This window comes from Oryctolagus cuniculus, chromosome 3, assembly GCF_964237555.1.
Source record: "Oryctolagus cuniculus chromosome 3, mOryCun1.1, whole genome shotgun sequence".
Classification (NCBI taxonomy): Eukaryota; Metazoa; Chordata; class Mammalia; order Lagomorpha; family Leporidae; genus Oryctolagus; species Oryctolagus cuniculus.
Window position 1 is genome coordinate 120,454,990 of NC_091434.1, and position 26,091 is coordinate 120,481,080.

Here is a 26,091-nt window from a genome sequence, read left to right on the forward strand (position 1 = left end):
TAGCATAGAGCTGGACCAGAAGTGGAGCAGCCGGGACTCAAACCAGCATGTCACTATGGGGTGCTGGGGCCGCAGGGCAGCTTAACTCACTGGGCCACAACATTGGCCCAACCTAATCAAAAGAACTAACTAAGCTCTCTATAGAGAACAGTTTGAAACTCTACTAACGGAAATGCTACACATAGTTAGAGAACAAGTTAAGGCTCTCAGATGAGAGAACTTAAACACATTACTTATTTACCAAGCAATCTATAAGGTTAACGCACGCTTGATAAAAAAAAATGTTAAGTGTTTTTTGAGAAACTTACTGTATGATGTTTATGTAAATATTATGTAAACATATATGTAAAATAAAAGACCACAAATCGATAAGTCAACTTTGTTAAAGAAAAGAGGGTCGGGGCTGGTGCTGTGGCTCACTTGGTTAATCCTCCGCCTGCGGTGCCGGCACCCTGGGTTCTAGTCCCAGTCGGGGCGCCAGATTCTGTCCCGGTTGCCCCTCTTCCAGGCCAGCTCTCTGCTGTGGCCCGGGAGTGCAGTGGAGGATGGCCCAAGTGCTTGGGCCCTGCACCCCATGGGAGACCAGGAGGAAGCACCTGGCTCCTGACTTTGGATCGGCGCAGCGCACTGGCCGCAGCGTGCCAGCCGTGGCAGCCACTTGGAGGGTGAACCAACGGAAAAAGGAAGACCTTTCTCTCTGTCTCTCTCTCTCACTGTCTAACTCTGCCTGTCAAAATAAAGAAAGAAAGAAATAAAAATTGTTAAGACCATCATCACTTTATAACCATTAGACTTTGAGAAATGAGAAAGCCGGAGCGTCCCCTGTATAGGGGAACAGGCATTTTCCTACTGTTGCAGAGGGTATGTTGATGCAACAACTTGGAAAAGTTGCATGATAGTACTTAATTAAAGTAAATAATAAACTCACACCTGATTCCCCACAGCCCGGCACTACCTTCTTGGATATACATCCCACGAAATCCCCACACACCCAACTCTATTTTTGGTAGTACTGACTGTACGAGTAGACAGTGAAGGCAGTCTAGGAGGTTATTTCTGGAATAACAGACAAAATGTGGGAGACTCACCCTTATAGGCTACATCGAGAATCAAAGGACTGAAAGAAACACAGTAACACAGGCAGCGTTTCTGCTTCTGGGAACGCAGTCTACAAGTCAAAGAATTCCCTGAGAGAGAGCAGCCAGACAAATATCAACAAATGCTTCCAGAAACGAGAGCACTACAGACACACCAAGAGCGATCAGGGTCCGGACGCAGGGGTTCGGGCAGGGAAGCCAGGTGCTGTGGCTGCCTCTTCCTGGGAGAAAAAAAGAGACTAATTCTTGAGAAAGCAGACTGAGTGAGAGGCCGAACAAGACTTTTAACTATCTCAAAGGGATGCCAGCATTGCAGGTGCAGCACAGCGCGAGCCTCCGCAGATAGCCCTTAAGGAAAATACCAGTCCTGTTTATCCTGATGGGAAGAAGGAGATCCCAGGTAGGAAGGTGGAGATTCAGGAAGAAATGATCAATGTAAATGCAAACATATGAGGAAGCACAAATGATCACTGACTACAAACAACGATGTGTTGCTGAATTAAAATATATAACAATGGCCTGTAGGTCAGGAGGGAGTAAACACACTGGGAAAATGCTAAAGGTACTAGCTTATATGCTAGGCTTTTAAAAGCTATGGCTAGGGCTGGCGCTGTGGTGTAGTGGGTTAAACTGCCACCTGCAGCACCAGCATCCCATATAGGCGCTGGTTCAAGACCCAGCTGCTCCACTTCGATCCAGCTCTCTGCTATCCCAGGGGGATAGCAGTAGAAGATGGCACAAGTGCTTGGGCCCCTGCACCCACATGGGAGACCTGGAAGAAGCTCCTGGCTCCTGGATTTGGATCAGCCCAGCCCCTGGCCATGGTGGCCATTTGAGGAGTAAGCCAGCAGAAGGAAGATATCTCTCTGTGTAATTCTGCCTCTCAAATAAATAAATCAACCCTAAAAAAAAGGGCTGGCTGCATGGTATCATCTGTAGCATAGACAGTGAAATAATACTAAGAGTGTACATGTCAAGTTAGCAGAAGATGAAAAATAGGAAAACAAAACATAATCCCCAATCCCCAAAAGGCAAAAAAAAAAAAAAAGAAAAAACACAACTCAAAACAGGTGAGACAAATGAAGTGATTATGAAGCTGCCAAATGTTAATAATTACACTGATAGCCAACGGTTATCACACCAGACTTGAAAATCCACTCGCTATTTATAACACACGTCTGAGCCACAGAAAGGTTAAAAGTCAAAGAACGGAACAGATGTGGTGAGGAATATTTAATGACACCCAGAGAATCTCACAATATATTATCGAGTGGAGGGAAAACTTTGTCATGAAACAAAACATATGCTATGATCACCATCTGATTCATAAAAAAATTTATACACACAAGAAAGATTGGCCAAATATACACCAAGATGTGAATAGAAATTGCTTCTGGCTGTGAGATTGTATGTGATGTTTTTCTCTAAAATATCTGTTAATGAGCACATCTTACTTTTGGAATAATAAAAAACCAATCATGGCTGGCGCCACGGCTCAATAGGCTAATCCTCTGCCTGTGGCGCTGGCACACCGGGTTCTAGTCCCGGTCGGGGCGCCAGATTCTGTCCTGGTTGCCCCTCTTCCAGGGCAGCTCTCTGCTGTGGCCAGGGAGTGCAGTGGAGGATGGCCCAGGTGCTTGGGCCCTGCACCCGCATGGGAGACCAGGAGAAGCACCTGGCTCCTGGCTTTGGATCAGCGTGGTGTGCCAGTTGCAGTACGCCGGCTGCGGTGGCCATTGGAGAGTGAACCAATGGAAAAGGAAGACCTTTCTCTCTCTCTCTCTCTCACTGTCCACTCTGCCTGTCAAAAAAAAAAAAAAAAAAAAACCAATCATACTGAGTGCTTCAGATCCACTCAACCTCAGATTTACTTTCATCTGCCTGCTTGTACCACTGCCTAGGTGACCCTAATTTCCCTAATTTCTACCAAGAAAGGGCCGAGATGCTTCCAGGGACCAGACAATGCCCACTGAGCCGGGCCCTGGAACTGTGAGTTCTGGCTTTTCACGGCCAACGGGGCAGGCACTTTCCTAACTCCAGAGAGAGAGGGGTCTCTGGCCTCCGCACCAGGCAGCTCTGCAGGTGGACTGTAAGGGTCCCTGGGCTCTCACTGGGCAGACACATGGACTCATCCACAGCAGACGACCCGACTTTGTTTTCCTACCAGAGAGCCACTCATCCATCCCATCGACTGACTGGGCAGGCACTGGCGGTGTGGCAGGCCGTAAATTAATTAGGTGCTTCATGCACAGGACTCCCTTTAGTCCTCATGAAAATCCGGCGGCTAGGTGCTAATTCTGATTTTACACATGAGAAACCCAAGGACGGAGAATTAGGTCATCTGTCAGTTTGTCACCGTGAGAGGCATGGCTGGGATCCAGACCCAGTGGCTGTGTGGCTCCCGTGTCCAGCATCTTTGACAGTATTCCAGTACTCCCTAAGGTTTGTCTCTTTTAAAATAATAGGGGCCGGCGCTGTGGCATAGAGGGTAAAGCCGCTGCCTGCAACATTGGTGTTCAATTGGTCGCAGGCTCAAGTCCCAACTGCTCCACTTCTGATCCAGCTCCCAGCTAACGCATCTGAGAAAGCAGAAGATGGCCCAAGTGCTTGGGCCCCTGCACCCACGTGGGAGACCTGGATGAAGTTCCCGGCTCCTGGCTTTGGCCTGGCCCAGTACTGGTGCTATTTGGGGAGTGCACCAGCAGATGGAAAATCTCTCTTCTTTTTGCTCTCTCTCTGTGACTCTTTCAAAAATAAATAAGTAAATCTTTAAAAAGGAAATAATAAGTTTAATGTCTAGAACATTAATCTGTATCTTTCACTGCTTTCACAAGCTACTTTTCCACTAAAAAAAAATCCCACCATCACTATGGCCTTGACATAGCTCAGAGCACCTACTGTTGGGGCCTGTGGGTTCTTAGCACAGGACCCCGTGAAAAGCACCACTGGAAGAACTCTGCCATCATGTCAGTTCCTTCCAGAATCCAGAAACGCTGGGCAGCCTTCCAACCTCTGAGTCACCTCCCTCTGACCGGCGCAGATGGGGCTGGGGCCAGGAGCTCCAGCATTGGCCCCAGACTCTCTGCTCCCTGCGCAGGCTCTCAGACTGCAGCGTGGGCCTGCAAAGGTGAGGTCAGGGCCCATGACAGCCCACCCCTACACTGCTGGGACCAGGCACAACGCCTATGCTCCTTGTCCCTGATCAGCAGGCTGCCGAGTACCAAGGCAGAGAGGAACGCATCTTGAAAACGGTCATGGAAAATACACAGTATCTTTCCATTGCATGTTCCCAACCTTTGCCTGGTGAAGGAAGAATGTGTTAAGTACAGAGGAGCCGGGGCCTTCGCTGTAGTGTAGCGGGTAAAGCCGCTGCCTGCAGTGCTGGCATCCCAAATGGGTGCCGGTTCGAGTCCCCGTAGCTCCACTTCCGATCCAGCTCTCTGTTATGGCCTAGGAAAGCAGTAGAAGATGGCCCAAGTGCTTGGGCCCCTGCACTTGCGTGGGAGACCCAGAAGAAGCTCCTGGCTTTGGATTGGCCCAGCTCCAGCTGTTGCGGCCAACTGGGGAGTGAACTAGCGGATGGAAGACCTCTCTCTCTGCCTCTTCTCCTTTCTCTGTGTAACTCTACCTTCAAGTAAATAAATACATTTTTTTTTTTGACAGACAGAGTGAACAGTGAGAGAGAGAAACAGAGAGAAAGGTCTTCCTTTTGCCCTTGGTTCACCCTCCAATGGCCGTCGTGGCCGGCGCGCTGCGGCCAGTGTACCGTGCTGATCCGAAGGCAGGAGCCGGGTGCTTCTCCTGGTCTCCCATGGGGTGCAAGGCCCGAGCACTTGGGCCATCCTCCACTGCACTCCCTGGCCACAGCAGAGAGCTGCCCTGGAAGAGGGGCAACCAGGACAGAATCCAGCGCCCCGACCGGGACTAGAACCCGGTGTGCTGGCGCCGCAAGGCAGAGGATTAGCCTATTGAGCCACGGCGCTGGCAATAAATACATCTTAAAAAAACAGTACAGAGGAGCCATAGTCAGCTGGCTGGGTTGGGAGATGAGTGATGAAATGTATAAGAAGTTTCACTGCTCTGCGGCTTTCCAGGACCAAGCAAGGGAGTGATCTTCCTAGCTTCCCCTCAGGCTTCAGTGCAGACCCCCTGGACCCCTGTGAACCAAGCGCTCCTGATGGCATAGGGAGGGAAGAAGAGAAGATACTGCAAAGCCTGCTGAACTGGCAGAGGCAGGGGAGAAGGGGTTAGGGGTAGGAACCACTGAATCCCATATCAGAGTGCCTGGGATTGAGTGCTGATTCTGCTTCCGACTCAGCTTCCTGCTCCCGTGGGCCCTGGGAGGCAGCAGATGATGGCTCAAGTACTTGAGTCCCTGCCACCCACATGGGAGACCCAGAGGGGACTCCCTGGCTCCTGGCTTTGGCCTGGCCCAGGCCTGTCTGTTGTGGGCATTTGAGGAGCGAACTGATGGTTGGCATCTCTCTCTGTCTCTTTTGGTTGCTCTGCCTTTCAAGTAATAAATGAATACACAAGTACACTTTAAAAGGCAGGGATGAGGGTGGTACTGGGAGAACAGGGGCCCACCAAAATGGTTAAGCCACTCCCATGTCCAAAATGTCCCCTGTGTCTCTCATCTTGCCCCTTTAAAATCTTGCCTTCTTGGGGCAGATGGCTGCAACCAGAAATGAAGCAGAAGGCACTGAAGAAATCAAGTGAGTCCTAGAGGAGAGTGCTGGCTTATGTTCTGCTGGGCCCCCCGGGGTTGGTGATGGAGGGTTCCCAGCTCCGTCCCGTGGTCACCAGGGTGGCCCCTCGGTGCCTCCTGACCACATAACAGTTGCACTGCCACACACATTCACCTCAGATCCCTGCCAGCCTTTGCTGCACAGGATTCTCTCCCCTTTTTAACGCCTCAGCAGCACCTTGTCTGGGCTGCTTTTTCCAGCAAGCTGTGTCTGCGGCGCTTCACGTGTATAAATAGCATCTTTTTAGCGAGTCTCGAAGCGCTGCCGCTGATTGCTCTTGGAACGTGGTCTGTCTGGTTCACACAGGGATTCAGACAGGGCTGTGGTCAGGATGCTCTCCAGGGATCTGGACGCGAGCACAGGGGCGCTTGGCTTCTCTCTGTGCACAGCCTGCTACATTTGACCTTGGACCCTGTGGGCTGTCTCTGACGACCCCGGGAAGTCACTGATTTCCAGAGAAGGGGAAAGAAGGACACACACAATACACACAAATGCCACATACACACACAACACACCTTACATACAGCACTCATGTAAACATGCAACACACACAAAACCACAGAGCACACATGTACATGCACAACACCCACATAAAACACCATATGCCACACATACCACAAAACTCTACCACACCCTCTCATATAAACACACACACCACATGCATATACATGCATACACACATACACAAATGTACACACATATATACACACACATACACAAATACACACATATATATACACACACATATATGCCATACACACACACATGCACAAACGCACACACATATATACATATACACATACCACACACATATACATACACACATACACAAATACACACATATATGTGGGGAGCAATCCGGACTAGACTGAGTTACTGGAATTAAGACTTATTCTATGCATCTGCTCTCCCACTGTGGGGAGCAATTCGGACTAGACTAAGTTACTCGAATTAAGACTTATTCTATGCATCTGCTCTCCTCTGTGGGGAGCAGCTCGGACTAGACTAAGTTACTGGAATTAAGACTTATTCTATGCATCTGCTCTCCTACAATATGGCGCTGGGAGAGGAGAAAACAGCTTCTGCACAGCTGCCTCCAGTTCAACTGATAAACTGTAGGACTTGCTCCTGATTGGAGGAGAGCAGCGTACTCGGCGTGTGGGCAGCCGAGTTGGGATTGGCGGAGGAGGACTATAAAGGAGGAGAGAGACGGCATGCACCAGGAACATCTATGGGGAACATCTAAGGGAACCTGTGCAGCCCCCGAGACGAGCCGGCCGGCGGTGTGCCGCTCCCCTGCGGAAGTGGGGAATGCGGCCAGGGGGAACTGCCCTTCCACGGAGGTGGAAGGGATAGTAGCCAACCCGGGAAGAACCAGCAGCAAACCCGGGGAGGGCCGAGCAGACACGAAAGAACAGCGCAGGGTCTTGTGTCGCTCCTCCACGAAGAGGGGGAGCGACATAATGGTGCCGTGACTCGGATAGGAAACCTAGAACGGATAGGAAACCTAGGAGGGAAAGACCGGGAAGAATTGGGAAAATATCGGAGAGAGAGACTAGCAAACAGCCTAGGGAAAAGCCGGACGAAAAGGGTGCCGGAAGAAGCTATTGAAAGCCTAGGCATAGACTCGGATACGGACTACGGGGGGAAGCTGGGAGAAATCTCTAAGGTCGAAAGCGAAAGTGAAAGCTAGAACAAACAGACTCGGACGCGGACTGTGGGGAGAGGCCAGGAGAAATGAGGGAGGAATATCGTTGGAGGAAAGTTTGGGGAAACATACCGGGTAGAGAAAACTGTTAGGGAAATTGAAGCCGCGGGGGGCAGGCTGAGGCGGAAACGAAAGCCACTTTGGGATTCTCAAGTTAGCCCGGGAATAGGGGGCGAAAAGTTAAAACCAGAAGCTGAGACGCAAGCCAGATTGGGATCCGTCTGATTAGCCCGGGGAGCAAAGGACGGGAAGCCAAATCGTGGGGCGGAGACGTACGCTGGGTTGAATTCGCCAGGCTAGCCCGGGGAACTTAGATTGAATCCTAGTGGCGGAGACGCAAGCTACGCTGTGTTACTCGCGGAAGCCGCCGCGTGCAGAGAGAGCACGGGGCGTGAATAGATAGGGAACGCTGGCGTAGGCCGTGGTTCAGACGCGAAAGGGTTAAGCGTGGAGACCGCGGAGCCGCGCAAAGCCGGGAAGCTGCGCAGATGAGAGAGGCGCGCGGGCTGAAGCGGCGCAGAGCCGGGAACCCGCCGGCGGGGCGAGGTGCCGGGAAGCTGCGGGGATAAGAGAAACAGAAGTTTTAGAAGTAAAAGAGAAATGGGAATGTTGGCAGATAGAAGTAAAATGGGAGAGATAGGAATGCCCGGAGATAGAGAAATAGAGAGAAATAAGGCCTCCCCTCAACATGCCAATTAGAAGGCTTGGATTCGGTCTGCCTGATTTAAGGCGGTAAGCGCCAGCAAAGCTCGACCAGAGTATGAGCTGCAGGTCACCGAAGATAGGCACAAACCAACACTAATAAGTCTCCCCCACAATACGGCAATGAGAAGGCTTGGATTCGGTTTGCCTGATAGGTTTTGTAAACACCTGCAGGCAGTTCTAGCAGAGCAGAGCATGCGCTGCAGGGCACCGAATACAGGCACGCATCAGCGCCTAAAAACCTCCTCACAACATGGCGAAGAGAGGACCCGGATTCGGTTTGCCTGATTGATAGGACTTGTAAGAGCCTGTGGCAACTCTAGCAAGTAGAGTAGAGTGTGTGCCGCGGGACACCGAAGACAGGCGCGTATCAACGCCAAAAAATAAAAAGAAAGGGGGATCTGTGGGGAGCAATCCGGACTAGACTGAGTTACTGGAATTAAGACTTATTCTATGCATCTGCTCTCCCACTGTGGGGAGCAATTCGGACTAGACTAAGTTACTCGAATTAAGACTTATTCTATGCATCTGCTCTCCTCTGTGGGGAGCAGCTCGGACTAGACTAAGTTACTGGAATTAAGACTTATTCTATGCATCTGCTCTCCTACAATATGGCGCTGGGAGAGGAGAAAACAGCTTCTGCACAGCTGCCTCCAGTTCAACTGATAAACTGTAGGACTTGCTCCTGATTGGAGGAGAGCAGCGTACTCGGCGTGTGGGCAGCCGAGTTGGGATTGGCGGAGGAGGACTATAAAGGAGGAGAGAGACGGCATGCACCAGGAACATCTATGGGGAACATCTAAGGGAACCTGTGCAGCCCCCGAGACGAGCCGGCCGGCGGTGTGCCGCTCCCCTGCGGAAGTGGGGAATGCGGCCAGGGGGAACTGCCCTTCCACGGAGGTGGAAGGGATAGTAGCCAACCCGGGAAGAACCAGCAGCAAACCCGGGGAGGGCCGAGCAGACACGAAAGAACAGCGCAGGGTCTTGTGTCGTTCCTCCACGAAGAGGGGGAGCGACACATATATACACACACATACACAAATACACACATATATACACACACATACACAAATACACACATATATACACATACATACACATGTCATACACATACATACATGTACACACATATACATATACACACCACACATATATACATACACACATATATACACATACACACATGTACAAATGCACACATATACACATACATACACATATATACACACACACACACATATATACACATACACACATATACACATACACACATATATATACATGCACACATATATGCACACACATATACATATACACACACCACACATGTATACACACATCCACTTACACACATATATAAACACACACACATACACATACATACATGCATATATACACATACACACACCATATATATACACATACACAAACGCACACACATATACCCATACACATATACATACACGCACACATATACACATATACATATGGATATGTACACATGCACACACCATAAACACATATACACATACTTACACACATACATGCACATACACACACGTACACACACTCACATACTACTGCCTGATTCTCGGGCTCTCAGTAAGCCAGACTGTATTTTGTTTTTTTTTTTCCCCTAGCACACCTCTGCTCTTGCCTAGGCCTCTTTTACATCCCTTGTCTCCAGTCTAAGGATCCCATCTTGTCTTCTTTTCTTTTTTTAAAGGGAAATGTTTATTGTTGGGTGGGGGAAGCCCGATGGGCCTGGGGGAGAGGGCAATAGAGCAAGAGAGAGAGAAATCAGGAGGGAGAGCCCATGTGGGAGAAACAGGTCCTATTATACCTTCGCAGGGGGCAGGATAAATCCCATTAGGGTGGGGGCGGAGCTGACACCTGTGTTTGGGCCATGGGGCTCAGGACCGAAGCATATGTGCAAGGTGGTCTCAGGGGCCAGAGCCTAAGATGGTGTCTGGGCGTAAATGGCACCACGGATAAGACAGCACCATTTTACTAACATTCCCCCTTTTGTTTTTCATAAAGCAAGTGTTGTATGGGATCACAGCAGCCCAAAAAGTCCAGGAGCGGTGGACGAATGATGGTCGGTCCCCATCTTTTCTTTCTTCAGGTTTTCAGGTAGGGCTTTTGGATTCCTGGGGGGGGGTGTCTAAGTTTTGGAACTTTCTGGAATACGGCGTTCCGCATCTGTCTTCACGGTGCTCATTGGCTGGCACCAGCACTGGCTGACGTCAGCGACTGTAATTCAGAAGGGTCCTTTAAGCCCTCCTACCTGCCAGCCAGCCTAGGCCCTTCCCCCAGCTCAGAGCCCAGGCAGGGCCTTGCAGCAGCCTGGTGCAGGTGCAGGCAGGAAACTATGGTGCTAGCTCAGTCTTCCCACGTGCTTTTCTCAGAACCACCAGTTCCATCAGATGAACACACACACAGATTCTGAGGCCAAATGACTTTTGAGGACTCCTGAATGCAGGCAAACATAACCGAGACGGTTAACCTGCATTCTCCGAACTCATCAGGTTTTCGAAAAGGTCATGGAGAAGGCGTATTATGAAAAAACTATGCACGCTTGAAAAAATAGCTTGGGCCAAATAAAGAAATTTATCTTCTGATGCCATTTTCCCAAGAAATTTCTGGAGTGCCTCTGCTTTGCAAGTGGTCTGAGGGTCCCTTGAGGCTCCAGGTGTTGAAATTTCATCCCTGGTGTGAGGAGCTGAGAGGGCGGGAACCTAACCTGACTGCAGGGTTAGATAAGGCTGTGAGGGTGAACACTGGTGGCTTTACAGGAAGAGAGAAAGAGAGAGAGAGAGAGAGAGAGAGAGAGAGAGAGAGAGACGGAGGGAGGGAAGAAGGGAGGGAGAAAGAGAGAGAGAAAGACAGAGAGAGAAGATAGATCCCTACATATGCTTACCAACTCTCACCAAAGGATGCCCTGTGCTGCGTGGGGATCTTGCCAGCAAGAAGACATCACCCAATGCAGGGCCTTGACCTTGACCTTCTTTATAAGTCACCTGGCCTGTGGTATGTTGTTATTGGCAACAGAAAGCAGACTAAGCCAGCAGCATCCCTTAAGACTAATGTGCTGCTCGGCCATACCTGCTGGGATGCGCCAGAATGCGACTCCAGGTTCACCTTCACACTCATTGCCTTGGACAACCTCTCTCTGCACCATCTTCTCATTTGTTCCTGGACAGGAACCTCAGATCAGAGGCAGACGTAATGGAACAAATGTGGAAGGCAGACAGACCTGAGGCCAAATCTAAGCTACTCTGCTTTAAAAAAAAAAAAAATCTGTTGATTTATTTGAAATGCAGAGTTACAGAGAGAGAAGGTAAGGGAGAGTGATTGATTTTCCACCCATTGGTTCAATCCCCATATGGCAGTAATAATGATCAGGGCTGGGCCAGGCCAAAGCTAGGAACCAGGAACTGCAGCAGGGTCTCCTGTGTGGATGGCAGGGACCCAAGCACTTGGGCCATCTTCTGCTACTTTCCCAGGTGCATCAGCAGAGAAGTGGAACAGATGAGACATTAGCTACCATTCATATGGGATGTCAGCATTGTAGATGGTGCCTTAACCCAGTGCAACCACAAACGCTGGTCCTTACCTGCTCTATTAACGCGCTGTGTGACGGGGCCACCATGGGGCAGTTACTCAGTCTCTGGGAGCTCCCCTTTCTCTGAGCTATACAGTAGAACCGCAGTGAGAATGAAACAGAACACGCCACAATGAAAAGGCATTTGCACTTCCTCCCCCTCATCTGCACCTGCTCAGCAAGGCCCTTCTTCCCTGATGGAGAGAGAGAGAGACGACTAGAGGCCGAGATCCCCTGAGCAATTCCTCCAGGGTAATGAGTGTTTTTAAATGCACCTGGGATTTGCTTTCATCGGTACAATAAGACACAGAGACATGGAAATGACTGTCATGAAGGAAGAAGCTAAAGCTCACAGATTCCCAGGAATGGGAGGTACAACTGCCACCCAGGGCCACACAGGGCAGCACCAGGGAGTTGGGGAGGCAGGGGCAGGAGCCTTGGCTCTGGTTTCTGCGGAAGAGGCCGGGCCACATGGGGTGAGCAGATGCCAAGAGTGCTCTTGGAATCGCATCAGTGCAGGAGGCTGTCTACCTGGTTGTCTGATACCTGGCCTCAGCATGATGAGAGCCCTGCCGAGGAAGGGGGTACGCCTGTATCTGAAGAGTGGCCTCTCAGGGGAATGTTTGCTGTCTCTAAGAACAAGCTAATCAGCCCTGGGACATGCAGGCTCTTCCAGGTCCCAAGATGCCAAAGCATCATCATGAGATACAGAAACTTATGACATGACAAGCACAGTTAGTTCCTTGTACCCTTGGAAGAGGAGGCCCCAACCCCGACTGTGGATCGCGTCCCAAGCTGTCAGCACAGTCCAGACCTCAGCACTGTGCTCCCCTAGCCCTGTGCATCCAGGCTCCCACCTTGGCGGGCACATCTTCATCATGCAGGCACCAAGGCAGACCCCTGGAGTCACAGACGCCTCTCTTTTGCTCTTTGTGAGCTCTTCCAGGAGGCCTTGTAGCCCGGATGCTGTTGGCTGATGACAGAAAGCCTTCAGGGACAGCCCCTTCATGTCCTTGCCCTGGTCCCTGCCCCGGATGGAACACTGATGTGGAAAGATAAGGCTGTCTCCTCTCGCCCCAGCTGAGACAACTCAGGAGGACCACTCTGGCTGTTCAGTGCCCTGGGAAGTCGGTCAAGGTCAATCTGGGTCCACATCATGGCTGGGCTTCTCCCCTCCCTTCTGCTGCTCCCCCCCTTCCCCACCTTGCGGGTGTTGATCCCCAAAGATTCTGCTTTCCAAGTCTGAGCCTGTTCCCAGGAAACCCAACCTCTGACCCCAATCTGCTTGCTGATCAAGTTGTGACAACACCACCTCCACAGCATCTTTTATTTCTGTCGCCTTCCCTCTCCCCATTTGTTCACGTTTTTGCTCAAGGCCACAATTGCATCTTGCTTTGAATGATGACAACAGACTCAGGAGTCTGGCTCGAGGCCAAAACCCAGCCTGTGATCTTTCAGGCCTGACCACGGTGATCAGGAAGGCCAGAGCACTGCTGTCTCCGCATGGGGCTGCAGCCAAGGCTTCGGGCCCCCTGACCAGAGTGATACCCAGCTGCGGCCATTCAGAGGCCTCCTTATCTGGGACCTCCAGCCAAGGCCTCCCTTGGGTGCGAATGCTGAAACTTCACAAGACAGACCCAGGAAAACACTTGGCCCTGCTCTGATTCAGCACCAGCGCTTCTCCACGTCCATCCCAGGCCCTGCTCCCAGCCTGTGGCTCTCCTGGGTCCATAAATCTGCAGGTGCCTTCTGTTCAGAGCCCCGTTCAGTGAGACAATTCCATCTGTGCTGAGACACCTGCTCTTCAACTCGGCCTGTTCCGTGGCCAGAGGCAGAGCAGTGGGGAAGCCTGGGCTTCCTCCTCTTGCTTACCTGATGAGAGTCTGGCTGCTGCTTTTGCTTTGGTTTGTTGTCTTAACAGATGACTCCAACACCCGGCAGCCCTGCTCTCCCCAGCTCAGCTCATTTCTTGATGAATTCCTACTTGGTCTCCTTATATAGAAAAGACCTTTTAAAACAGAATTTGCACAAAACGCTAACCTAGAAATGATGTCGGCAGGTAGGTAGCTGGTGAGCAAAGAGGAGCTGAGAGACTGCCAGTCACATCTGTGCCACAGTTCCATGCATCCCCACACAACCCCCCAAACCTGGTCCCCTTCCGTGCAGATCCAACATGGCTGCAGGCTCAGCACACCCATTCCCCATCACGCACCTGAGCCTCACTTCTCATCATGCACAAGATGCCAGCACACCTTCCTGGAGATGACCATGTGTGTGCTCCAGCCCCATGTGTACCAGACGTCATGACACTTCTAAGGTTGCTCAAGAAAAGGGGCCATGGAAGTCAATGGTCCTCAAGCCCCACCCAACTCCACCCCATCTGAATATTCAATTAGGGCACCTCCTTCTACCCTATAAAAGGATGAGCCCAACTTTGGTCGGGGCAGCAGCCTTTCCTTCCTGGGGAAGTGAGGTTGCCCACAGTCATGTCTCAGTGTGTACCAGCCCTTCAATCAGTCATGCTTTCCTGCACAACTCTATGTTTCCTCCATGAATTCTGTCGTGCATGCAGGCAAAAGCCTGGCGTACCCCTGCTGGGGGTCCCCATTACCACAACAGAATGGCCATATTATGTGTATAAAATAAGGCTGAACACATTTTTAAGTGACTCACCTATGTTCTCTGACCATGATTGAGCAAAACTAGAAATCAATAAAAGGTCTTGGTAAAAATCTCCAAAATTTAGAAACTAAATAAACATACTTTAAAATAACCTACAGATAAAAGAGGAAATTGTGGGGCTGGAGTTGTGGTGTAGCAGGTAAAGCTGCTGCCTGTGGTGCTGGCATCCCATATGGGCACTGGTTCAAGTCCCAGCTGCTCCACTTCTGATTCAGCTCTCTGCTGTGGCATAGCGAGGGCAGTAGAAGATGGCCCAGGTCCTTGGGCCCCTGCACTCGCGTGGGAGACCCAGAAGAAGCTCCTGGCTCCTGGCTTCAGATCAGTGCAGCTCCAGTTGTTGCGGCCAAATGGGGAGTGAACCAGCAGATGGAAGACCTCTCTCTCTCTCTCTGCCTTTCCTTCTCTCTCTGTGTAACTCTTTCAAAATAAATAAATAAATCTTTTAAAAAATAGAGAGAATATTCTTTTTAAAAAAGATTGATTTATTTTACTTTAATTAATAGAAAACAAATAAATATTTATTTATTTATTTATTTTCAGTTACAGCAAGAGAGGGGGAGAGAGAGAGAGAATTTTCTATCTGCTGGTTCACACTCCAAATGGCCACAGTGACCAGGACTGGGCCAGGCAGAAGCCAGGAGCCAGGAACTTCTTCCAAGTCTCCCACATGGCTGCAGAGGCCCAAGCACCTAGGTCATCTTCCACTGCTCTCCCAGGCACAGTAGCAGGGAATTGGATTGGAAGTGGAGCAGCCAGGACCCAAACTGCTGCCCATATGGGATGCCGGCGCTGCAGATGGCAGCTTAACCTGCTGCACCACAGTGCGGGCCCCTATTCTCCCTAGTGCAACAGCCTGAATAAAACCATGTTAGTAATTGTCCAGTGCATTTTGTCTTTGGCAGTTTCAGGGCTGTGACCTGCACAGGGCTGGGCTCACCTTCTTGTTTCCTCCTCCTAGGTGAGGAGCAGTTATGTTCCTGCCTAGAGGAACCAATGGTGTAGCCTACTCCTGGCCCCCTGCTCTAGACTTGTGTCCATTTGGTTGCACAGTGAAGATTCAATTTGGATTTCTGTTGAGTACCCCGCTGAGTCTGGGGCTGGCTTCTTCCGATTTCATGCCTGGTCTCTGTGATCAGATTACTAGTGTACAGCAATCTTGTTTCTGTTGAGTGAAAGATGGCAGAGAAGCTGGTTTGTTGGTCTTTTCTATTTGTCTATCTTGAGCTCACATTGATGAAGCATTTCATGCCCACTGGGAGGTGGTTATTCAGGCTGGTGAGTTTCATATTTCTGTATTTATCCTTGACCAATAAATGAAGTTTTGTAATTGGAGGCTTAAGCTTTCTCTCTGTATGATGGTATGTTTATTATGTCTGTAATTCAGAAAAGCCATTCCCTCTCATTGTATGTGTGTGATAATTTTCTAACTCCAGACAGCATTACCAAATCTGACATAAAACCTCTTAAAGGAGCCCTGTTCTGATTGCCTTAGACATAAGTCAGTACTTGTATAAACTGAATATTCCTAAGATTAATGGAAGTTAAAGAACTTGATTCTCAAATGCTTACAATGTGAGAAAAAGAGGTATTCTTATAGATAAGTGTGTTATGTATTCAAGTTCATATAATTTAGATATACTTTTGTCAAGTGCAGTTTAATATTTGGTTTAATAAATACAGCTACATGTTCTCTGATTTATAAGTGTTAAATATATGTGTAGGTTTTTATTCTACTTGGATATGTTCCTCTTAAACTTGCATAGGTTTTATGATTGAATAACCTAGCATTCTAAAAGGCTCAAGATTATGAAAAAATGTACCTCTATGGTTGATCAACTTGAGTCATTATTCTGATTAACTCTTTTTTGTTTTTGTTGTTTGCTTGTTTCTGACAGGCAGAGTGGACAGTGAGAGAGACAGAGAAAGGTCTTGCTTTGCCGTTGGTTCACCCTCCAATGGCCACCACGGCCAGCACGCTGTGGCCGGCGCACCACGCTGATCCAATGGCAAGAGCCAGGTGCTTATCCTGGTCTCCCATGGGGTGCAGGGCCCAAGCACTTGGGCCATCCTCCACTGCACTCCCTGGCCACAGCAGAGAGCTGGCCTGGAAGAGGGGCAACCGGGTCAGAATCCGGCACCCTACCGGGACTAGAACCCGGTGTGCCGGCGCCGCAAGGTGGAGGGTTAGCCTATTGAGCCGTGGCGCCAGCCCTGATGAACTCTTAACAATAAATTGGAAAGATAATTCCAAGACTTTCAGGAAACTTAAAATCTTGGAGTTAGTTAATAGATGGTGAATAGCTAGATCATTTCAAAATAAGATAATGAATCATTGATTATTAAACATAATTACTTATATATCCTTTTTTGCTTCTACATGCTGCAGAGAGGTTACATATAGTTGGATCTGCTTGTGACTATTTTATTTTTTTACTTTGAGAAGCTGTACATAAGAGATGTAAGAAGAAAGTGGTGGAAGATGGTGGAAGATATCTCAAAAGGAAATTTTATCTGTCATGCTCAAAATTCTCTACGATTTTATGGGTTTTTAAATAATATTTTAAAAAAGAGCTTTAGTATCAAACATCATCCCACTGCAAAAAAGAAAGAATTTGATTTTCTCTGTTAAAATAGAAACATTTTTCTTGGATCATTGGTCTGCTCTTAATAAGTTATTGTAAAAGGTTATCAGTTGCCCTCTGTGTATTCTGCCTAGATAGCACAAATTCTGTGTGTTATCAGAATCATTTCCTGTGCCTCATGTTGACTTTGTCATGTCCTTGATTATTCAAGAAAATGAAAGTTTCAAACTTAGGGAAGGCCCACATTTCTTTATGATCATGTTTATTTAAAAATATTTCATTGTTGCTTTGGTTCAGTAGGGAGCCAAGTACGGTTCTTGGTAACTCACGATCCTGTCTTAACCTGTCTTCTAACCTCCTGACCACTTCTGATAATTTGTCTTTCCAAGATCAGATGAGAACGCTTGCACCTCAAACTGACTTTGAGATGTCCCAGAGGGCCCCAGGGGAAATCATAGAACATTTGTTCTACCTTGTGGAAAAGGCAAGTGCTGGACACTCATGATTCTTTTTTTTTTTTTTTTTTTTTTTTTTTTTTTTTTGACAGGCAGAGTGGACAGTGAGAGAGAGAGACAGAGAGAAAGGTCTTCCTTTGCCGTTGGTTCACCCTCCAATGGCTGCCGCGGCCGCGTGTGCACCACGCTGATCCGATGGCAGGAGCCAGGTACTTCTCCTGGTCTCCCATGGGGTGCAGGGCCCAAGCACTTGGGCCATCCTCCACTGCACTCCCGGGCCACAGCAGAGAGCTGGCCTGGAAAAGGGGCAACCGGGACAGAATCCGGTGCCCCGACCGGGACTAGAACCCGGTGTGCCGACACCGCAAGGCGGAGGATTAGCCTAGTGAGCCGCGGCACCGGCCTGGACATTCATGATTCTACGTGACACGCTCCCGCTGGTGACGCCAACGGGGAGCAGAGCTGTGGAATCGGAAGAGACGTTTAGCCTTTCCCATGAGCCTCTATGGGGAAAGCTTCATGTGAAAGGTTCAGGAATGGGCGTAGCAAGCTTCTCCTGGTTCTGCTCTGGCTGCCCTGAATCTCTTACAGGCACTTTTGATTGAGTTTTTATATTATCTTAAGACTACCCATATGCTTGGTATATTTATGGCACAGTTTTGCCAGGATTATTACATGTTATATCTGCAGGGTTTTTTTCTCTGCAAAGATTCTACTCATCCATTTTTTTTTTCTAAATTAATGTTAGCTGTCTTCTTAAAGATGGGGTTATCAGGTTTATAATTGATGATGTCCAAAACTTCCATGTTAAGTCAGAAACAATCAAACTTCCTTGTCCATTGCACTGCTCTTGCTATGAGAATAACAAAAACAGATCTTTCACTCGTGAAAATTAACAGTAATAAGTTAGTCCCAGCCAGTTTATGCTATTTACTAATAGTTTACAAAGAGTGTTATGCTTTGTTCCGATGCTTCAGCTACTGGCCTGAACGCTTTGTTTTCAACAAAGAAGGCTGTCTCAGTGTCCTCTGAAAAGGACCATGCCAGCTACTTTTGGGCTTCTAATGGCATTGCATAAACAACGGCAAGACCACAGTAGCAGACTGGGTCAGGCTTTCCAGAACTTTAGTTGAGAAGCAGATGGGTTTACTAGACTATGGATTCTAGATAGAGCAAAGTAAGGATTAATGATTACAATGTCCCTCAGCGTCTGCAGGGATGGGTTCCAGGACCCCCTGAGGACGACAAAACCCAGCGATGCTCAAGCCACTTGTAGAAATGGCATAGTACGTGCATGCAACCTACGTAATCCTCCTCTATACTTTGACTGCCTAATGCAATAGAGATGCTGTATATCATTATACTGCATTATTTAGAGAGCAATGACAAGGAAAATGTCCATACATGTGTAGGAGAGATGCAATTTTTTCCCCCAAATATCTTTGACCTTCGTAGGCTGCAGACATGGAGCACACAGATAAAGAAGACCATAGAGCCAAAGGACTTAAGGAGGGATTAGTGCAGCTTTTACTTGCAACCATTGAGAGTTTCATGTTCTATTTTCTGAAACCTCTTTTTCTTCTAAGTTACTTCTAACTCACAGCCATTCAGTAGACTATGCTTTTGCAAACTAAAATGAAACCTTTGTCAAGTATCTATTTTTCTCCCTCCTCATCCCTCCAGAATTTATTGATTCCTATTGAGTAGTCTTATCTTCATGGAGATATGATTATTTGAGTTCAGAAAGAATCTGTCCTCTCTGTTAACAGGACATCTATAAGAAACAGTGGTTATGCTACCAAGGACTTGTCTGAAATGTCAAATTTGAGAATGATGCTTGTTTAATTAAATTATCACCAGCCAGATGTCAGGAGCTCTGGTGGACTTTATAGAGGCAATGTGGCCAAAGCCCTCTTGGAAAAACTGGTCTGGTTTCTGGCTCATACAGCCCCCAGCCTCATATATTAGAGAGGGAAGTCACTTTCTGGCAGGTCTAGGAATTTTAGAAACTTTGAGGAGCCAGGACGTCACCCAAATCTATGGGTACTACAGGTAAGACTGGCTGGGGAGTTCTCGTCTTCCCTTTCACACCTCTGGAGTGTGATGTTTACAAAATGGGGGACTTCGTGCTGTCAAGACTCAAATTCTCCAAAAACTGATCACAATCCATGTCAAAATGGCAGGAGGATATTTCGTGGATACTGACAAGCTGATTGCAAAATGTATGTGGAAAGACCACAAAAGAGGATATAACTAAAACAATATTGAAAAGGGACAACAAAATTGGAAGACACACCTACCTAAAGAAACATGGAACAGAGCAGAGAACAGAATTTGACTCGTGCACATACAGATCGTTAGTTTTGACAAACATACAAAGGCAATCCATGAAGAAAGGATAGGGAAGCTAGGTATGAATATTCAGGAAAATGGACCTTGACCCTTATCCCAATCTCTATAAACTCAAAATAGATCATACATCTAAGTACAGAATGTAAAACTACAGAAGTTCTAGAAGAAAACATAGGAGAAACTCTCAGTGACTTCAGGCTAAAGATCTCATAGATATGATACCAAAACTATGTCCTTTAAGACTAATGACAGGGGTTGGTGCTGTGGCGTAGTGGGTTAAACCTCTGCCTGCAGTGCCAGCATCCCATATGGGCATCGGCATGTGTCCCAGATGCTCCACTTCCAATCTGGCTCCCTGCTAATGTGCCTGGGGAAGCAGTGGAAGAGGGCCCAAGCACTTGGGCCCTGGGAGACCTGGAAGAAGCTCATGACTCCTGGATTCAGATCTATACAGCTCCAGCCGTTGTGGCCATTTGGGGAGTGAATCAGTAGATGGAAGACTCTCTCTCTCTGTCTCTCCTCTCTCTTTCTGTAAATCTGCCTCTCAAATAAATAAATAAATAAATAAACCTTAAAAAAGAATAATGAGGGGCCGGTGCTATGACATAGCAGGTAAAGCTGCCATCTGCAATGCCGGCATCCTATCTGGGTGCCGGTTCCAGTCTCAGTTGCTCCACTTCCGATCCAGCTCTCTGCTATGGCCTGGGAAAACAGTAGAAGACGGCCAGGTCCTTGGGCCCTTGCACCCACATGGGAGACCCGGAAAAAGCTCCTGGCTCCTGGATTCAGATTGGCCCAGCTCAGGCTGTTGCAGCCATTTGGGGAGTGAACCAGCAGATGGAAGACCTTTCTTTCTCTCACTCTGCCTCTCTGTAATTCTGCCTTTCAAATAAATAAATAAATCTTTTTTAAAAAAAAAGAAAGAAAAATGAGCTTGGCAATTTCTTCTAAACCTGCCCTTACCATAAGACCAGGCAATGCACTCAAAGGAAATGAAAGCTTATATTCATACAAAGACCCATACACCAGTGTTCACAGCAGCTTAATCTGTAACAGCAAGAAAACTGGTACCAATCCACATATTCCACAACTAGTGAATGGATCAACAAAGCAACTACAACAGGAAAAACCCATTGATAAATGCAACAACATGGGTGAACCTTAAATGCATAGATACAAGAAGTCAGACCCAAAAGATACCACATGCTATGATGCTATTTCTATGACATTCTGGAAGAGGAAAATCCATAGGGATGAAGAACAGACTAGCAAAGGACCAGAGGTGGGGGAGGAGTTGACTACAAAGGGGCAGCATTCATTTCCCGGAGTGGGGAAATGTCTCCCGCAGTGTGATGACGGGGTGGTTAAATGACTGCATTCACATGAAAACTCTCAGAACTCTCCCCAAAGAGGTGCGCATTGCAAGACTTTCCAAAATACAGAAAAACAAAGAAAGAAGAGCAAGTGAGCCTATATGGCCACACACACTTGTGGCCTCAAACTTTCTGCGGCTCTGAGTATCAGGGTGAGCCCGTATTTCTTAGTTTGGAACCACAGCCTGGTCTTCCTGTCTGCGGCCTCACTTGTTGCTATGCTCGTCATTCCGCCCTGTCTGTAATGGCTGCACACTGAGAGACCCTGCCGTGCTTGGCACAGGTGTGCAGTGAACCCACACCTCCTTCCTTCACATTTCCTTTGCCTTTGTTCACGTGTGTCTCTTCCTATTGCTTACCACAGTCAACTTGCAGGTGTTAAGCCTCAAGCAATACCTTCTTGAGAAGGTTTCCCTGCCCCTTCCCCTATTCTGAGCTTCCTCATCCATGCAGTAAAGTCTGGGGGAGATGTTCACACCCTACACGCCCTAAAGAAAGAACTGGCACTGGGGGCTGGCACTGTGGCATAGAGGGTAAAGCCACCGCCTGCAGTGCTGGCATCCCATATGGGGGCCAGTTTGAGTCCTGACTGCTTCATTTCCGATCCCGTTCTCTGCTATGGCCTATGGCCTGGGAAAGTTGTAGAAGATGGCCCAAGTGCTTGGGCCACTGCATTCGAGTGGAAGACCCGGAAGAAGCTCCTGGCTCCTGGCGCAGTTCGAGCCATTGTGGCTCACAACTGGGTTGTGAACCAGCAGATGCAAGATCTCTCTCTCTCTGCCTCTCCTCTCTCTGTGTAACTCTTTCAAATAATAAAATAAAAAAGTTAAAAAAAAAGAACTGGCCCTGGACTAAGTCCTGGCAGATCACTCTGGAATATCCTGCTTGATAAGAGTGCTTTTGCACACTTGGGGCCTTGGCCGTGCCAGATGGTTGCTGCTAACAATGTGGTTTATGATGGGGACCTTGAGCCACTCTGTATGGGCATGACCTCTGCGGGGAGGGGGTGGCAGAGACTGAGTAAGAAGAGTCAGTCTTACGGGCACTGCCTGCCTGCATAACTGACCCTCAGCTAAAAATAATGGACACCAGATTTGGGGAAGCTCTCTGGTTGGCAAGCTTCACCTATGTAGCATGGTTGGGGAAATCAAGTGTAGTCCATGTGATTCCGTGGGAGGGGACACTTGGGCTCGTGCCTAAGCTGCTCCTGGACCCTGCCCCATGTACCTTTTACCTTTGTTGCTTTGAATCTGGATCCTGTCACTGTAATAAGCCACCAGTTTTGAGTTCTGAGTCCTTCTAGCAAATCCCTGGCTGAGGGCGGCTTTGGCACCCTTCACACATCACCCCACTAAATTTACCTCCATCATGTATCATGGGGAGACTCATCTGCTTCTCAAAAAATTCATTTTATTCACAAGGCAGAGAGATAGAGAGTGACAGAGACAGACAGAGAGCCAGAGAGCTCCCATCTGCTGAGTCATTCCCCAGATGTCTGCAACAGCCAGGGCTGGACTGGGACTGGAGCCAGGAGCCAGGAGCCAGGAGCCAGGAACTCAATCCAGGTCTCCCACACGGGTGGCAGGAATCCAATTACTTTAGCTATCACCACAGCCTCCTAGGGGCTGCGTTAGCAGAAAGCTGGAGCCAGAGCCAGGAATGGAATCCAGGCACTCCACCGCAGCTGTGGATGTCTCTCACCACAAGGCTAAACACTCATTGCCATGTGCTGTGATTTCTTTAAGGGCAAGAGTCATGCGAGATTCATCTTCCACGTCTGTTGCCTGGGACTGTGCCTTGAACACAACAGGTATTAAATGTCTGTTGGATACCCACTTGAGCCAGACCTATGCTTCCGAGGATTGCTGAGGAATGTGGAGGTGCCGTGGATCGTCTCCCTAGAAGATACCAGATGACACTGACCTGTGGTGAAAGCTGTCAACCTTAGGAACCCAAACTGAGAACTAAGCTTGTCAGATGACACCCACATAGACAGTGGGAATTTAAAAAGCCATAGCCAAGTCATAGCAACATGATAACAGCCCAGGGCTCCAGAGGTGCCAGTGCTTAGGGGGACGTGTGGATGCTGGGGCAGAAAGAAGGGCCATGGGCATTCTACCCTGTCAACCACATTTCATGTCCAGATTCTGCCTTCCAGAAAAGTCTCCTCCACAGCAGAATGGATGACACGTCAGTGGAAAATGCCAGCGCTGGACATTTAATTTGCAATTCAGAATCTGTAGCTTCTGCTGGATTCCCTGTCTGACGTTCTGCCCTTTCGGCAAGCTGCGGCCCCACTCCTGAGTACCAGCCTCTCTTTTTGCTGGAAACTCCAAAAATGTTTAACAATGGGCCCCACCACGACAGTGAATTTTGAGAGAAATGCCTGCCTGGGAATTCTGAATTTTTCTGCAAAAAGAAACAAGCTCAACGAAACACACAGGCTTTGTCATGGAGCCATAGAGTAGAGTTCAACAGAGGTACGAGAGGCCACAGTGCTAACTTTAGGAAGGACCCAGCCCAACTCAATACCTGTCCCAGCATCGGATAATTGTACCGTTGATTAGAAAAGACATCAGAACTTTGATCTTAATTTGTTTTTGCAAACAGGGAAGCTGCCATCCAGGACAAAGCCATGGCTGTTGGTACCAATAGTGAGAGTGTGGATCCAGAGCTCCAGCCTCATACCAACCAAAACAGCACATGACCTTGCCTCACTGGACTGGTACGGCTCCCTACTCCAAATCCAGCAAGAGATCCCATCAGTCACAGATCCAGGCCTGAAGCTCTGTTTACACAGAGCTTGCTGGGCAGCCTTGGGTGAGTTACTATACCTCTCTGAGTCTACTTCCTCTCTACAGTAGCAGAGAGCATTGTTCTCGGACTATGAAAAATGCATCAAAATTTTTTCCTTTCCTTTCCCTACTAAGTCCTCCCCCCAGCAGCCTTTTCCAAAGAGATGTCCTCATCCGAACCACAGATTCAAAGAGAATTCTGTCCAGTGCCTGTTTTCAAAATTCCTCCCCAGGGTGGCTAACAGCTAGCACCACTGTAGAAGAGTTGACGCACTGCCTACTCTGGGTGCTGGAAGACACCAGGCTTAATTCTGGGCAGGAATCCAGTGGGGAAGGATGCACAGCTTCACAGGTTCACATGGCTCTACAGCACACACACAGCAGTATCTTACATGCTGGGGACCGATCACTGCTGACGCATGCTCAATCATGGTAGGAAGTAGTGGCTGGAGGGGCAGGAGTGGGGACAGCGAGGAGCACACGATTTAAAATGCCTTCCCCAGTGCCCAGTGGATGGTTGTAGCCAGCACTCCCAAGCCAGAGTACAGCCCAGGCACATGGAGCCTTGCTCAGGGGTCCAGTGTCCTGTGTGGGGCATGGTATTCACTTCTGGGTCTTGCATCACTGCTACATCACGTTGCTTTTCAAAGCCACTGCAGAGGCAGCTACAGGGTCGTCCAGAGGCAGCCTTGGGGGGGGGGGGGGCGGCGCTCAGCTTTTACCTGTGCTCTCGCCTCACCCCCACCAGGCCTTTACACAAACGTGGCCGTTTTCTCTGCAACTCACCTGGGGCTGCCTCAGTGCCCTTGAGCTAAGCTGGGGGAGTTCCCTGGATAGCAGGGTTATCTAAAACACCCAGCTCTCTGCCACCTCCACCTGTCTCACCGGTGCATGTACCCTGGGATAGAAGGAAGAAAGAAGGGGGACTCTCCAGGACTGGGGTTCCCTCCTGAGCCTCCTGGGCCGGATCTGCAAGTGCTGAGGCGGGAGCAGCTTCTGCAGAGGTGGAAGGAAAGCCGCTAGGGCAGAGAGAGGGGGGAGGGGTCCTTTGTCACTTTGCTTCAAGTCCCACCTAGGATATTACCTATCTCCAAAAGGGGTTCTCTTTGAGCACCGGGGAGGAGGGAATTGGGATGAGGACTCAGGTGCAGAACCATGATAAACTTTTCAGTTGGCAGAGACACCGATGGCGGGGGTATTCAGCTTCCCCGAGTTCCATGCACTTGTTTTGGGAGTCAGGGAGTGCTCCGCACAGACACTTCCCTCTTCCCAACTCACTGACTGCAGCAGAGAAGGCCAAACCCCGATCTGTCCCTCTGGATGCTCTCAGAACCCTGCCAGAGGCCCTGTGATCTCTGCTCCTCCCCAGCAGGGCCCAGGCTCGCTCCAGGGGAGGGGCGCACCCTGCAGGCTGCATGGCCCTCAGCTCCTCTCTGCCTTGATGCTGTGGCCCCACACCTGCAGGGTGAGGGGTGGAGGTGCTGAAGCCTTCAGAGGCAGTCCCCTGAGCCTCACCAAGAAGCACCAGGGATGTGCTCCCTCCCTGGTTTCCAGGCTCGAGAGGAGGCTTGTGTGGTGTGAAGTCAAAGATAAAGAGTGAGCCCGGGGCAGCAAGGAACTGAGGGTATCTGATCATCATTCATAAATCTGCCCCGGACTTCCTTGCTCCGCTCACACGTAGGGCCAAAGTCCTCCTCTCAGTAGCCAGAATCCGGCACTCCAGGTGGGCAGGGGCGCACTACAGGACCACAGGGTCCCAGGAGACACCAGAGCCAGCCGGTCCTGGGGAACAGCACTCTGGCTCCAGAGGCCCTGGGAGAAGCCTCCTTTGGTCTGGAAGCCTCCGACTCTGGGACGGGACCTGGCACCCTCACAGCCAGGTGGCGCACCTGACCACCCTCAACCAGTGGGCTCTCTCTCCCCCTCTCCCCCGCTTTGCCAGACAAGTGCCATAGGTCACCAACAAGCAGTTAAGGGCCGGGAGAGAGAGCGC

At 49.2% G+C, this 26,091-nt stretch overlaps 1 protein-coding gene across 2 annotated transcripts in view; it reads right to left on the reverse strand.

Moving 5' to 3' along the window:
- Positions 1 to 26,091, reverse strand: part of ARHGEF4 (Rho guanine nucleotide exchange factor 4) — a 214,391-nt gene that overhangs the window by 44,536 nt on the left and 143,764 nt on the right. The gene's annotated exons all lie outside the window — the stretch shown is intronic.